Below are 13,997 nucleotides of genomic sequence, written 5' to 3'. Positions count from 1 at the left end.
TATAAATCTGTCTATCTATAAATCTATCTATTTATAAATCTGTCTATCTATAAATCTATCCATCTATTAATCTGCCTATTACAGTTTTTCTCAATTGCTTTGGCACATTTTTCGAAACAGTCTTAACATTCTCTAAACTGTGAGTGCAAATGTCACAACTGTTTGCAGGAACTTCAAAACTTTATAGCATGTCTGCAAAATGTAGTTACTCACCCAAAACATTTAATTCATGCTTCAAAACCTAGTTATTGTGTCAATAATTTGGCCAAGGCCACCAAAATCTAAAGTATTTTTGTCATTGTGTGAGCCACACTGGTCAAAATGTTTAGTTGTTTTTTCACCACAACAGTCAACCATGAAAATTAAGGGTTTAAACAAAAATCTCATATTTGTTGAGAAAAGTCAATAGTATGTAGACAAAAAAAAGTCTATGAACATTTGTATTTGTACAGTGTTTATTTTTGTACTTCATGTGTATATACACAATACAAGTGTATTACTGTACATGTAAAGTAACTGACAAGAGTAACAAGATTTCACTTTACATTTCATATTTGTGTATTACCACAAATACACAAAAACAACAAATAACATTCATGGGAAAAACAAAACAAAAAACAAATTATTCTTGGTGGACATCTTGTCGCTCACGTTGGTCAGGCCAAAGATTTTCATCAACATCACATCTGATGTTTTCCATTGCGACACACCGTGGAAAAAATCTCCTTGAATGTCGCACCCATCCCCTGCAATGGTCAGCTGTGATGTCCTCACATGCAGCATTCATGGCATCCAACAAAGACATCTGATTTTGTGGTCTATGATCATACACTTTCCACCTCCATGCTGAAAAAAACTCTTCTATTGGATTTAGGAATGGAGAGTATGGTGGAAGGAATTCCACTGTTATCCTTTCATGTGCAGCAAACCAGTCCCTAACACTGTTGGTTCGGTGGAAGCTGACATTATCCCAGACAACAACATAATTAGGCAAATGTGGTCTAACTAAACCTCTTTCTTGTTCTGGAATCAGGTCTCTGTAAAGTGCATTTAGGAAGGCCAGGAGAAGTTGGGTATTATAGGGCCCAATGTGTGGAATATGTGTGCTCACACCGTTCTCTGAAATGGCAGCACACATTGTAATATTGGCCCCACGTTGGCCTGGTGTGTCAATTGTGGCTCGGTGTCCAATGAGATTGCGACCACGTCTCCGGCCTTTGGACAGATTAAACCCAGCCTCGTCCACAAAAACAAGAATGTGGGTCGTTTCATGTACTTCTAACTCCATGATTCTCTATGAAGAAACACAGAAAAAAAATGTAACAGTAAATGTATTTTCTTATGGGTTTTTGAAACTTACAGTAAAGTAATACAGGCATCTAGAAATACAGGAAAACTCACTAAGTGCACACCAATGGTTTACCTGGACATACTGGTACCGCAACGCCTTGACTCTTTCACTGTTCCTCTCAAATGGCACCTTATAGAGCTGTTTCATAGTCATCTGATGTCTTTTTAAAACTCTGTCTATGGTGGAAATGCTGACAGAATTTATATTTGCAAAGACATTATTGTCATTTATGATTGCACTTTGGATCTCTCTTAGCCTGATGGAATTGTTGGCTATGACCATGTTGCAAATTTCTTGTTCTTGCAGTTGGTTAAATACTGCTGCTCTGCCACCAGCGCGAGGTTGTCGTGCAGTTCTATAGAATAAACAAATAGACTTGCATTTACCTTAACAATATTGTTGTTTATACTGTAAAAATACTTTACATACTGTAAAACAAAAAAATACATATTTACCTGTTTTCCCTACGAAAGGTTTGCACAATTGATGACACTGTGGACCTGTTTACATTAGGCTGTACTCTTCGACCAGCCTCTTCCATTGTAAAACCATGATTTATGACATGATCCACAAGTGTGGCTCTGATTTCATCAGAGACTCTGACTCTTCTATTTCCACCTCTTCCTCGATTATTTCTTCCTCTACCACCACCACCACGTATTCTTACACGCCTTCCAATTGCTCTTCCACGAGCATGTTGCTGCAGTTCAGGGTTGTGAACATCCTCCATTCTCAAAACATTCTACAGCAGTGATTGTGCTGTGGGCAATCTACATATATATATACATATATATATGCTCCCAAAGTTGATTGGTTAAAAGGTTAAATGGTTGATTCATATTAGAGGTAATTTGCAATTAGATTGTGATTGCAATTAGAGGTCATGTGCCAATTTAGCAGACATTACAAACAATGTCAATGTCAGATATATTTTAGAATATACATTCATGTATACTAATTATGATAATTGAATAGATCATTTTGAATGTGATGGCTTACACAATAAAAAATGTCTGAGAAGTTCTGAAGTGTTTGACAGTGTAAGTGAGAATCGAGTCATCAGTTTTGATCAACAAGCCATATGCAATTATTTGTAGTCCAAACTGCAGACAGTTGTATGTACTCTTTGCACACATGTGCCAAAGCATTTGCAATTTGCTCAAATCAATAAGAAATTCCAATCTGATGTGAAAAAGAAGTGAATTGTTCAGAGATCTGAACTTAATGTTTTGGGAAATAAAAAAATCATTTGAGAACTGAGCCAAAGCAATTGAGAAAAACTGTAATCTATTAATCTATCTATCTTTCTATCTCTCCATCTTAATCATGCTAACAATATGCTAATCATGCTAAAATCATGCTAGGGACTTGCTAGTCATGTTAAATTCATGTTAGCGACTTGCTAGTCATGCTAAAATCATGCTAGCGACTTGCTAAAATCTTGCTAGCGACTTGCTAGTCATGCTAAAATCATGCTAGCAACTTGCTAATCATGCTTAATTCGTGCTAGCGTCTTGCTAGTCATGATAAAATCATGCTAGTGACTTGCTAGTCATGCTAAAATCATGGTAGTGACTTGCTAATCATGTTAAAATCATGCTAGCGACTTGCTAGTCATGCTAAAATCATGCTAGCGACTTGCTAAAATCTTGCTAGCAACTTGCTAGTCATGCTAAAATCATGCTAGCAACTTGCTAGTCATGTTAAATTCATGTTAGCGACTTGCTAGTCATGCTAAATTCATGTTAGCGACTTGCTAGTCATGTTAAATTCATGTTAGCGACTTGCTAGTCATGCTAAAATCATGCTAGCGACTTGCTAAAATCTTGCTAGCGACTTGCTAGTCATGCTAAAATCATGCTAGCAACTTGCTAATCATGCTTAATTCGTGCTAGCGTCTTGATAGTCATGCTAAAATCATGCTAGTGACTTGCTAGTCATGCTAAAATCATGGTAGTGACTTGCTAATCATGTTAAAATCATGCTAGCGACTTGCTATTCTTGCTAAAATCATGTTAGCGACTTGCTAGTAATGCTAAAATCATGCTAGTGACTTGCTAGTCATGCTAAAATCATGCTAGCGACTTTGCTAGTCAGGCTAAAATCATGTTAGCGACTTGCTAGTAATGCTAAAATCATGCTAGCGACTTTGCTAGTCAGGCTAAAATCATGCTAGCGACTTGCTAGTCATGCTAAAATCATGCTAGTGACTTTGCTAATCATGCTAAAATCATGCTAGCGACTTGCTTTTCATGCTAAAATCATGATAGCGACATGCTAAAATCATGCTAGCGACTTTCTAGTAATGCTAAAATCATGCTAGCGATTTGTTAAAATCATGCTAGTGACTAGCTTGTCATGCTAAAATCATGCTAGCGACTTGCTAATCATGTTAAAATCATGCTAACGACTTGCTTGTAATGCTAAAATCATGCTACCGACTTGTTAATCATGCTAAAATCATGCTAGCGACTTGCTTGTCATGCTAAAATCATGCTAGTGACTTGCTAATCATGTTAAAATCATGCTAACGACTTGCTTGTAATGCTAAAATCATGCTACCGACTTGTTAATCATGCTAAAATCATGCTAGCGACTTGCTTGTCATGCTAAAATCATGCTAGTGACTTGCTAATCATGCTAAAATCATGCTAGCGACTTGCTTGTCATGCTAAAATCATGCTAGCGATTTGTTAAAATCATGCTAGTGACTTGCTAGTCATGCTAAAATCATGCTAGCGACTTGCTAATCATGTTAAAATCATGCTAACGACTTGCTTGTAATGTTAAAATCATGCTACCGACTTGCTAATCATGCTAAAATCATGCTAGCGACTTGCTAGTCATGCTAAAATCATGCTAGTGACTTGCTAGTCGTGCTAGGATCATGCTAGTAACTTGTTAGTCATGCTAGTATCATCCTAAAATCATGCTAGCGATTTGCTTGTCATGCTAAAATCATGCTACCGACTTGCTAATCATGCTAAAATCATGCTAGCAACTTGCTAGTCATGCTAAAATCATGCTAGCGACTTGCTAGTCATGCTAAAATCATGCTAGCGACTTGCTAGTCATGCTAAAATCATGCTAGTGACTTGCTAGTCGTGCTAGGATCATGCTAGTAACTTGTTAGTCATGCTAGTCTATCTATAAATCTATCCATCTATTAATCTGTCTATCTATAAATCTATCTATTAATCTATCTATAAATCTGTCTATCTATTAATCTGTCTATCTATAAATCTATATCTATTAATCTATCTATCTATAAATCTGTCTATAAATCTGTCTATAAATCTATCTGTCTATAAATCTATATATCTATTAATCTATCTATAAATCTGTCTATTAATCTGTCTATAAATCTATCTGTCTATAAATCTATCTATCTATAAATCGATCTATAAATCTGTCTATAAATCTATCTATCTATAAATCTGTCTATTAATCTGTCTATAAATCTTTCTGTCTATAAATCTATCTATCTATAAATCTGTCTATCCGTTTAAGCTTTAAAACTACTTTAAACTTAAAACTATTTCAGACTGAAAACCTTCAAACTTAAATCTTTTCAAACTTTTTCTATCTTTAAACTTTAAAAACTAATCAAACTGCTTAAAGCTTTCAAAACTTCTTTAAACTTTAAGGCAAAGCTTTCTCAAGCCAACTTAAAGTTTGTCTCGACGAACTTTTTTATCTAGTTATGTTGGCTTGGAGAGCCAACATACTGTTATGCTATTTAAACTTATTATTATTATGTTGGCTTGGAGAACCAACATACTGTTATGCTATTTAAACTTATTATTATGTTGGCTTGGAGAGCCAACATATTGTTATGCTATTTAAACTTATTATTATTATTATTATGTTGGCTTGGAGAAGCCAACATATTGTTATGCTATTTAAACTTATTATTATTATTAAACTTCTTCTGAGACTAAAATTCTATACGCTACTCCTCCTAGAGCTTTAAGGCTACAAGCCCCAAACTCGGCGGAGCCCTGGGCCCTGGTCACGAAAGTGTTGCTATATCTTTTTGGAATGATCAGACTTACAGTTGATTTAATATTAATTTTTTTACATGAAAAATTTCTATGGGATTTCAATGGGCTGAGAAAAAATGCGCCATCTAAAGGCGCAATACCTCTCCACTGAAGAGGCGGGACTCAAACCTCTTGCTTACAGTCACTCTGAAATCGGTGGAAATACAAATAAATACCGCTTTTTAAAATTTAAATATTACAGCGATTTAACTCTAAATACCCATTAGAACACATCAACAGCTAAATTCAGTGGTTTGAGAGCAGTTCTTGTAAAAGGAAAGCTTGCACCCTTCAGCGAGTGTACAAGCCGTCAGCACGAACTCTCTCTGTATGTGCTCATAAACAAAATAATTTGCACGAATTAGAACGCCTTTAAAATTAATATATTTCAGCGATTTATTTGTAAATACCCATTAGAACACATCAACAAATCAGCCTTTTGTGATCTGTTTTATTTCAAAGTTAACTTAGCTCCGAGCCGTGAAGCTCGTCTGTATAACACACATTTGCTGAAGACAGTGCTTTAACGTTACCCGACTGAGAATTAGACTGCACGTCTTTTAAAAGCATTTAAATAAAAACACTCCAGCGGTCCAACACAATAAATATAAAATAATATTTTAAAGAACTACATTAGCTGCAAATGAGCTATTCAATAGGTTTCACTAACGAACATGTTACCAAGCTGTGACCCACACTTTCACTTTGACTTCGGTGGAAAATGCATATAAATAACGCCTTTAAAATTACAATATTCCAGCCATTTAATTTTAAATACCCATTAGAACACATCAAGACCTGAATTCAGCTGTTTGAGCGAATTTATTCAAAACCCTAAGCATTTCCTTCACCGCGTACAGATTGCTTTCAACGAGTATACATGGAGACGAACGACATAATTTGCACGAATTAGAACGCCTTTAAAATTACAATATTGCAGCGATTTAATTCATTCCACCCATTAGAAAATATCAACAGCTAAATGCAGTTGTTTGTGAGTTTTTTTTTTTTCATACAGAGAGCGCTGTGTTCAGCAGTGTAGACATGAGCTCCGAGATGTCCGTCTGAGAATTATACATGACTGAACGTCTTTTAAAGGCATGTAAATACAAACACTCCAGCGATTGCACACAATAAATATAGAAGAATATTTTAAAGACCTGCATTGGGTGCAAATGACTTTTTTCATAGGCTTAACGAACTAACAGGAGATGCACGGCTGCATTTATGTGTCTGTTAACAAAGACATCATTTGCACGTCTTTTAAAGGTATTTTAATACAAACACTCCAGCGATTCCACACAATAAATATAGAAGAATATTTTAAAGACCTACATTGAGTGCAAATGACTTTTTTCACAGGCTTAACTAACTAACATTGAATGCACTGCTCAGTCTTCGTCTGCATCAAAGACATCATTTGCACGTCTTTTAAATGTATTTAAATACAAACACTCCAGCGATTAAACACAATAATAGTAGAGTAATATATTACACAGCTTAAATGCTTGCTTATTTCTGCTTTTAGGCTCAACCGCACAGCAACGCGTCGTGGCTTTCAAGCACCCGCTGCACACTTGTTGTATGGCAAGGCGTTTTAACCTAAAATACACATAAATCCTCTATGGCAAGCTGTTTTAGCCTAAAATATACTAAGTATTACTTTTCGTGATAGCATTTTTACTAGCAACAATTCAATCAGAGAGCTCTAAGTGTTCTGGGCTGGCCCTTTTGCCCGAAGGCTGCCCGGTTTGCTTCTCCAAGCCAACATTTAAAGTTTGTCATCGAACTTTAGCTTCTAGTTATTATTAAAATTCTTCTGAGACTAAAATTCTATACGCTACTCCTCCTAGAGCTTTAAGCCTACAAGCCCCAAACTCGGCGGAGCCCTGGGCCCTGGTCACGAAAGTGTTGCTATATCTTTTTGGAATGATCAGACTTACAGTTGATTTAATATTAATTTTTTTATATTAAAAATTCCTAAAATTTCGCCCTCTAATGGAGCAATACCTCTCCACTGAATGGAAATATGTCCCTTAGAATTGAATGGGCTGAGAAAAAGGCGCCCTCTAAAGGAGTAAATCCTCTCTACTCAACAGGAGATCGCTGAGCTCTGACCTACTTTCACTTTGACTTAGGTGGAAAATGCAAATAAATAACGCCTTTAAAATTAAAATATTCCAGCGATTTAATTGTAAATACCCATTAGAACACACCAAGACCTATTTGAGCTAATTTATTCAAAACTCTAAGCATTTCCTTCACCGTGTACAGCTTCAGCACGTACTCTCTCTGTATATCTGCTCACAAACGACATGATTTGCTCGAATTAGAACGCCTTTAAAATTAAAATATTACAGCGATTTAACTCTAAATACCCATTACAACACATCAACAGCTAAATCAGTTTGTGATCTGTTTTATTTCAAAGTTGAAGCAGTGTCTTCAGCAAATGTATTACACAGACGAGCTTCACGGCTCGGAGCTAACTTACGTTACCCGACTGAGAATTATACATGACTGCACGTCTTTTAAAAGCATTTAAATAAAAACACTCCAGCGATTGTACACAATAAATATAGAAGAATATTTTAAAGAGCTACATTGGGTGTAAATTAGCTATTTCAAACGTTTTACTAACGAACATGAGATGTACGGCTGCATTATCAGTCTGTCAACAAATACATAATTTGCACGTCTTTTAAAGGCATTTAAATAAAAACACTCCAGCGATTGCACACAATAAATATAGAAGAATATTTTAAAGAGCCGCATTGAATGCAAATGACCTGTTTCAAAGGTTTTTAATAACGAACATGAGATGCAAGGCTGCATCCGTCTGTGTCAACAAAGAATTCATTTGCACGTCTTTTAAAGGTAATCAAATAAAAACATTCCAGCGATTGCACTCAATAAATATAGAAGAATATTTTAAAGAGCTACATTGGGTGTAAATGAGCTATTTCAAACGTTTTACTAACGAACATGAGATGTACGGCTGCATCCCTCTGTCAACAAAGAATTCATTTGCACGTCTTTTAAAGGTAATCAAATAAAAACATTCCAGCGATTGCACACAATAAATATAGAAGAATATTTTAAAGAGCTGCATTGAGTGTAAATGAGCTATTTCAAACGTTTCACTAACGAACATGAGATGCACGGCTGCATTTATGTGTCTGTTAACAAAGACATCATTTGCACGACTTTTAAAGGTATTTTAATACAAACACTCCAGCGATTCAACACAATAATAGTACAGTCATATAATAAAAAGGTTAAATGCTTGCTTATTTCTGCTTTTCGCCTCAACCGCACAGCAACGCGTCGTGGCTTTGAAGCAAGCGCTGCACGAATCTCGTATGGCAAGCCGTTTTAACCTAAAATACACATATTAATCCACTATGGCAAGCTGTTTTAGCCTAAAATATACTAAGCATTACTTATCGTAATAGCATTTTTACTAGCAACAATTCAATTACAGAGCTCTAAGTGTTCTGGGCTGGCCCTTTTGCCCCAAGGATGCCCAATTTGGCTCTCCAAGCCAACATTTAAAGTTTGTCATCGAACTTTAGCTTCTAGTTATTATTATTATATGTTATTATTCTTATGGTACACGAATTTACAAACGCTACTCCTCCTAGGGCTTGAATGCCACAAGCCCCAAACTTGGCAGATACCTGGGTCCTGCTCTGAAGTTAGTTGCTATATCTTTTTAGACTGATCAGACTTACAGTTGATTTATTATTAATTTTTGAATATGACACATTTCCCAATGAATTACATGGGCTGAGAAAAAATGCGCCCTCTAACAGTAATACCTCTCGACTGAAGAGGCGGGACTCAAACCTCTCACTTACAGTCACTCTGAAATCGGTGGAAATACAAATAAATATCGCCTTAAAAATTTAATTATTACAGCGATTTAACTCTAAATACCCATTAGAACATATCAACAGTTAAATTCAGTGGTTTTATAGTTCTTGTAAAAGAAAAGCTCGCACCCTTCAGCGCTTATACAAGCCGTCAGCACTAGGCTACTCTCTCTGTGCATGTGCTCACAAACAACATAAATTGCTCGAATTAGAACGCCATTAAAATAAATATATTTCAGCGATTTGTTTGTAAATACTCATTAGAACACATCAACAAATCAGCCTTTTGTGATCTGTTTTATTTCAAAGTTAAAGCACTGTCTTCAGCAAATGTGTTACACAGACGAGCTTTCACGGCTCGGAGCTAACTTACCCGACTGAGAATAATACATGACTGAACGTCTTTTAAAAGCATTTAAATAAAAACACTCCAGCGATCCAACACAATAAATATACAAGAATATTTTAAAGAACTACATTAGCTGCAAATGAGCTATTCAATAGGTTTCACTAACGATCATGTTACCGAGCTGTGACCTATACTTTCACTTTGACTTCGGTGGAAAATGCATATAAATAACGCCTTTAAAATTACAATATTCCAGCCATTTAATTGTAAATACCCATTAGAACACATCAAGACCTGAATTCAGCTGTTTGAGTGAATTTATTGAAACCCCTAAGCATTTCCTTCACCGCGTACAGATTGCTTTCAACGAGTATACATGGAGACGAACGACATAATTTGCACGAATTAGAACGCCTTTAAAATTACAATATTGCAGCGATTTAATTCAGTCCACCCATTAGAAAATATCAACAGCTAAATGCAGTTGTTTGTGAGCATTTTGTTTTCATACAGAGAGCGCTGCGTTCAGCTGTGTGTTAGACATGAGCTCCGAGATGTCCGACTGACAATTATACATGACTGCACGTCTTTTAAAGGCATTTAAATACAAACACTCCAGCGATTGCACACAATAAATATAGAAGAATATTTTAAAGACCTACATTGGGTGCAAATGACTTTTTTCATAGGCTTAACTAACTAACATTGGATGCACTGCTCAGTCTTCCTCTGCATCATCAAACACATCATTTGCACGTCTTTTAAAGGTATTTAAATACAAACACTCCAGCGATTAAACACAATAATAGTAGAGTAATATAATACACAGCTTAAATGCTTGCTTATTTCTGCTTTTAGGCTCAACCGCACAGCAACGCGTCGTGGGTTCCAAGCACGCGCTGCAAACTTGTTGTATGGCAAGCCGTTTTAACGTAAAATCCACACACGATCCTCTATGTTTTAGCCTAAAATATACTAAGCATTTCTTGTCGTACTGCCATTTTTACTAGCAACAATTCAATCAGAGAGCTCTAAGTGTTCTGGGCTGGCCCTTTTGCCCCAAGGCTGCCCAATTTGGCTCTCCAAGCCAACATTTAAAGTTTGTCATCGAACTTTAGCTTCTAGTTATTATTAAACTTCTTCTGAGACTAAAATTCTATACGCTACTCCTCCTAGAGCTTTAAGGCTACAAGCCCCAAACTCGGCAGAGCCCTGGGCCCTGACCCCGAGATTGTTGCTATATCTTTTTAGACTGATCAGACTTACAGTTGATTTATTATTAATTTTTTTACATTAAAAATTCCTAAAATTTCGCCCTCTAATGGAGCAATATTCCAGTATGGCAAGCTGTTTTAACCTAAAATCCACACATGATCCTCTATGGCAAGCTGTTTTAGCCTAAAATATACTAAGCATTTCTTGTCGTACTGCCATTTTTACTAGCAACAATTCAATTAGAGAGCTCTAAGTGTTCTGGGCTGGCCCTTTTGCCCCAAGGCTGCCCGGTTTGGCTCTCCAAGCCAACATTTAAAGTTTGTCATCGAACTTTAGCTTCTAGTTATTATTAAAATTCTTCTGAGACTAAAATTCTATACGCTACTCCTCCTAGAGCTTTAAGGCTACAAGCCCCAAACTTGGCAGAGACCTGGGCCCTTGTCCCGAAAGTGTTGCTATATCTATTTGGACTGATCAGATTTACAGTTGATTTATTATTAATTTTTTTACATTAAAAATTCCTAAAATTTCGCCCTCTAATGGAGCAATACCTCTCCACTGAATGGAACTCTCCACTGAATGGAAATATGTCCCATAGATTTGAATGGGCTGAGAAAAAAAGCGCCCTCTAAAGGAGTAATTCCTCTCTACTCAACAGGAGATCGCTGAGCTCTGACCAACTTCCACTTTGACTTCGATGGAAAATGCAAATAAATAACGCCTTTAAAATTAAAATATTCCAGCGATTTAATTGTAAATACCCATTAGAACACATCAAGACCTGAATTCAGCTATTTGAGCTAATTTATTCAAAACTCTAAGCATTCCTTCACCGTGTACAGCTTCAGCACGTACTCTCTCTGTATATCTGCTCACAAACGACCTAATTTGCACGAATTAGAACGCCTTTAAAATTAAAATATTACAGCGATTTAACTCTAAATACCCATTACAACACATCAACAGCTAAATCAGTTTGTGATCTGTTTTATTTCAAAGTTAAAGCACTGTCTTCAGCAAATGTGTTATACAGACGAGCTTTCACGGCTCGGAGCTAACTTACCCGACTGAGAATTATGACTGCACGTCTTTTAAAAGCATTTAAATAAAAACACTCCAGCGATCCAACACAATAAATATACAAGAATATTTTAAAGAACTACATTAGCTGCAAATGAGCTTTTCAATACGTTTCACTAACGAACATGTTACCGAGCTGTGACTTACTTTCACTTTGAACTCGGTGGAAAATGCATATAAATAATGCCTTTAAAATTACAATATTCCAGCCATTTAATTGTAAATACCCATTAGAACACATCAAGACCTGAATTCAGCTGTTTGAGCGAATTTATTGAAAACCCTAAGCATTTCCTTCACCGCGTACAGATTGCTTTCAACGAGTATACATGGAGACGAACGACATAATTTGCACGAATTAGAACGCCTTTAAAATTACAATATTGCAGCGATTTAATTCAGTCCACCCATTAGAAAATATCAACAGCTAAATGCAGTTGTTTGTGAGCATTTTGTTTTCATACAGAGAGCGCTGCGTTCAGTGTGTTAGACATGAGCTCCCAGATGTCCGTCTGAGAATTATACATGACTGCACGTCTTTTAAAGGCATTTAAATAAAAACACTCCAGCGATCCAACACAATAAATATAGAAGAATATTTTAAAGACCTGCATTGGGTGCAAATGACGTTTTTCATAGGCTTAACTAACTAACATGAGATGCACGGCTGCATTTATGTGTCTGTTAACAAAGACATAATTTGCACGTCTTTTAAAGGTATTTTAATACAAACACTCCAGCGATTAAACACAATAATAGTACAGTCATATAATAAAAAGGTTAAATGATTGCTTATTTCTGCTTTTCGCCTCAACCGCACAGCAACGCGTCGTGGCTTTGAAGCAGGCGCTGCACGAATCTTAAGATATGGCAAGCCGTTTTAACCTAAAATACACATAAATCCTCTATGGCAAGCTGTTTTAGCCTAAAATATACTAAGCATTACTTATTGTAATAGCATTTTTACTAGCAATAATTCAATTACAGAGCTCTAAGTGTTCTGGGCTGGCCCTTTTGCCCGAAGGCTGCCCAATTTGGCTCTCCAAGCCAACATTTAAAGTTTGTCATCGAACTTTAGCTTCTAGTTATGTTGGCTTGGAGAAGCCAACATATTGTTATGCTATTTAAACTTATTATTATTATTATTATTATTAAAATTCTTCTGAGACTAAAATTCTATACGCTACTCCTCCTAGAGCTTTAAGGCTACAAGCCCCAAACTTGGCAGAGACCTGGGCCCTTGTCCCGAAAGTGTTGCTATATCTATTTGGACTGATCAGATTTACAGTTGATTTATTATTAATTTTTTTTACATTAAAAATTCCTAAAATTTCGCCCTCTAATGGAGCAATACCTCTCCACTGAATGGAACTCTCCACTGAATGGAAATATGTCCCATAGATTTGAATGGGCTGAGAAAAAAAGCGCCCTCTAAAGGAGTAATTCCTCTCTACTCAACAGGAGATCGCTGAGCTCTGACCAACTTCCACTTTGACTTCGATGGAAAATGCAAATAAATAACGCCTTTAAAATTAAAATATTCCAGCGATTTAATTGTAAATACCCATTAGAACACATCAAGACCTGAATTCAGCTATTTGAGCTAATTTATTCAAAACTCTAAGCATTCCTTCACCGTGTACAGCTTCAGCACGTACTCTCTCTGTATATCTGCTCACAAACGACCTAATTTGCACGAATTAGAACGCCTTTAAAATTAAAATATTACAGCGATTTAACTCTAAATACCCATTACAACACATCAACAGCTAAATCAGTTTGTGATCTGTTTTATTTCAAAGTTGAAGTGTCTTCAGCAAATGTGTTACACAGACGAGCTTCACGGCTCGGAGCTAACTTACCCGACTGAGAATTATACATGACTGAACGTCTTTTAAAAGCATTTAAATAAAAACACTCCAGCGATTGTACACTATAAATATAGAAGAATATTTTAAAGAGCTACATTGGGTGTAAATGAGCTATTTCAAACGTTTTACTAACGAACATGAGATGTATGGCTGCATTATCAGTCTGTCAACAAATACATCATTTGCACGTCTTTTAAAGGCATTTAAATAAAA

The sequence above is a fragment of the Garra rufa genome, chromosome 3 (genome assembly GCF_049309525.1).
Source record: "Garra rufa chromosome 3, GarRuf1.0, whole genome shotgun sequence".
Classification (NCBI taxonomy): domain Eukaryota; kingdom Metazoa; phylum Chordata; class Actinopteri; order Cypriniformes; family Cyprinidae; genus Garra; species Garra rufa.
The sequence above is the reverse complement of the archived record's forward strand: the minus strand, read 5'-3'. Positions refer to the sequence as shown.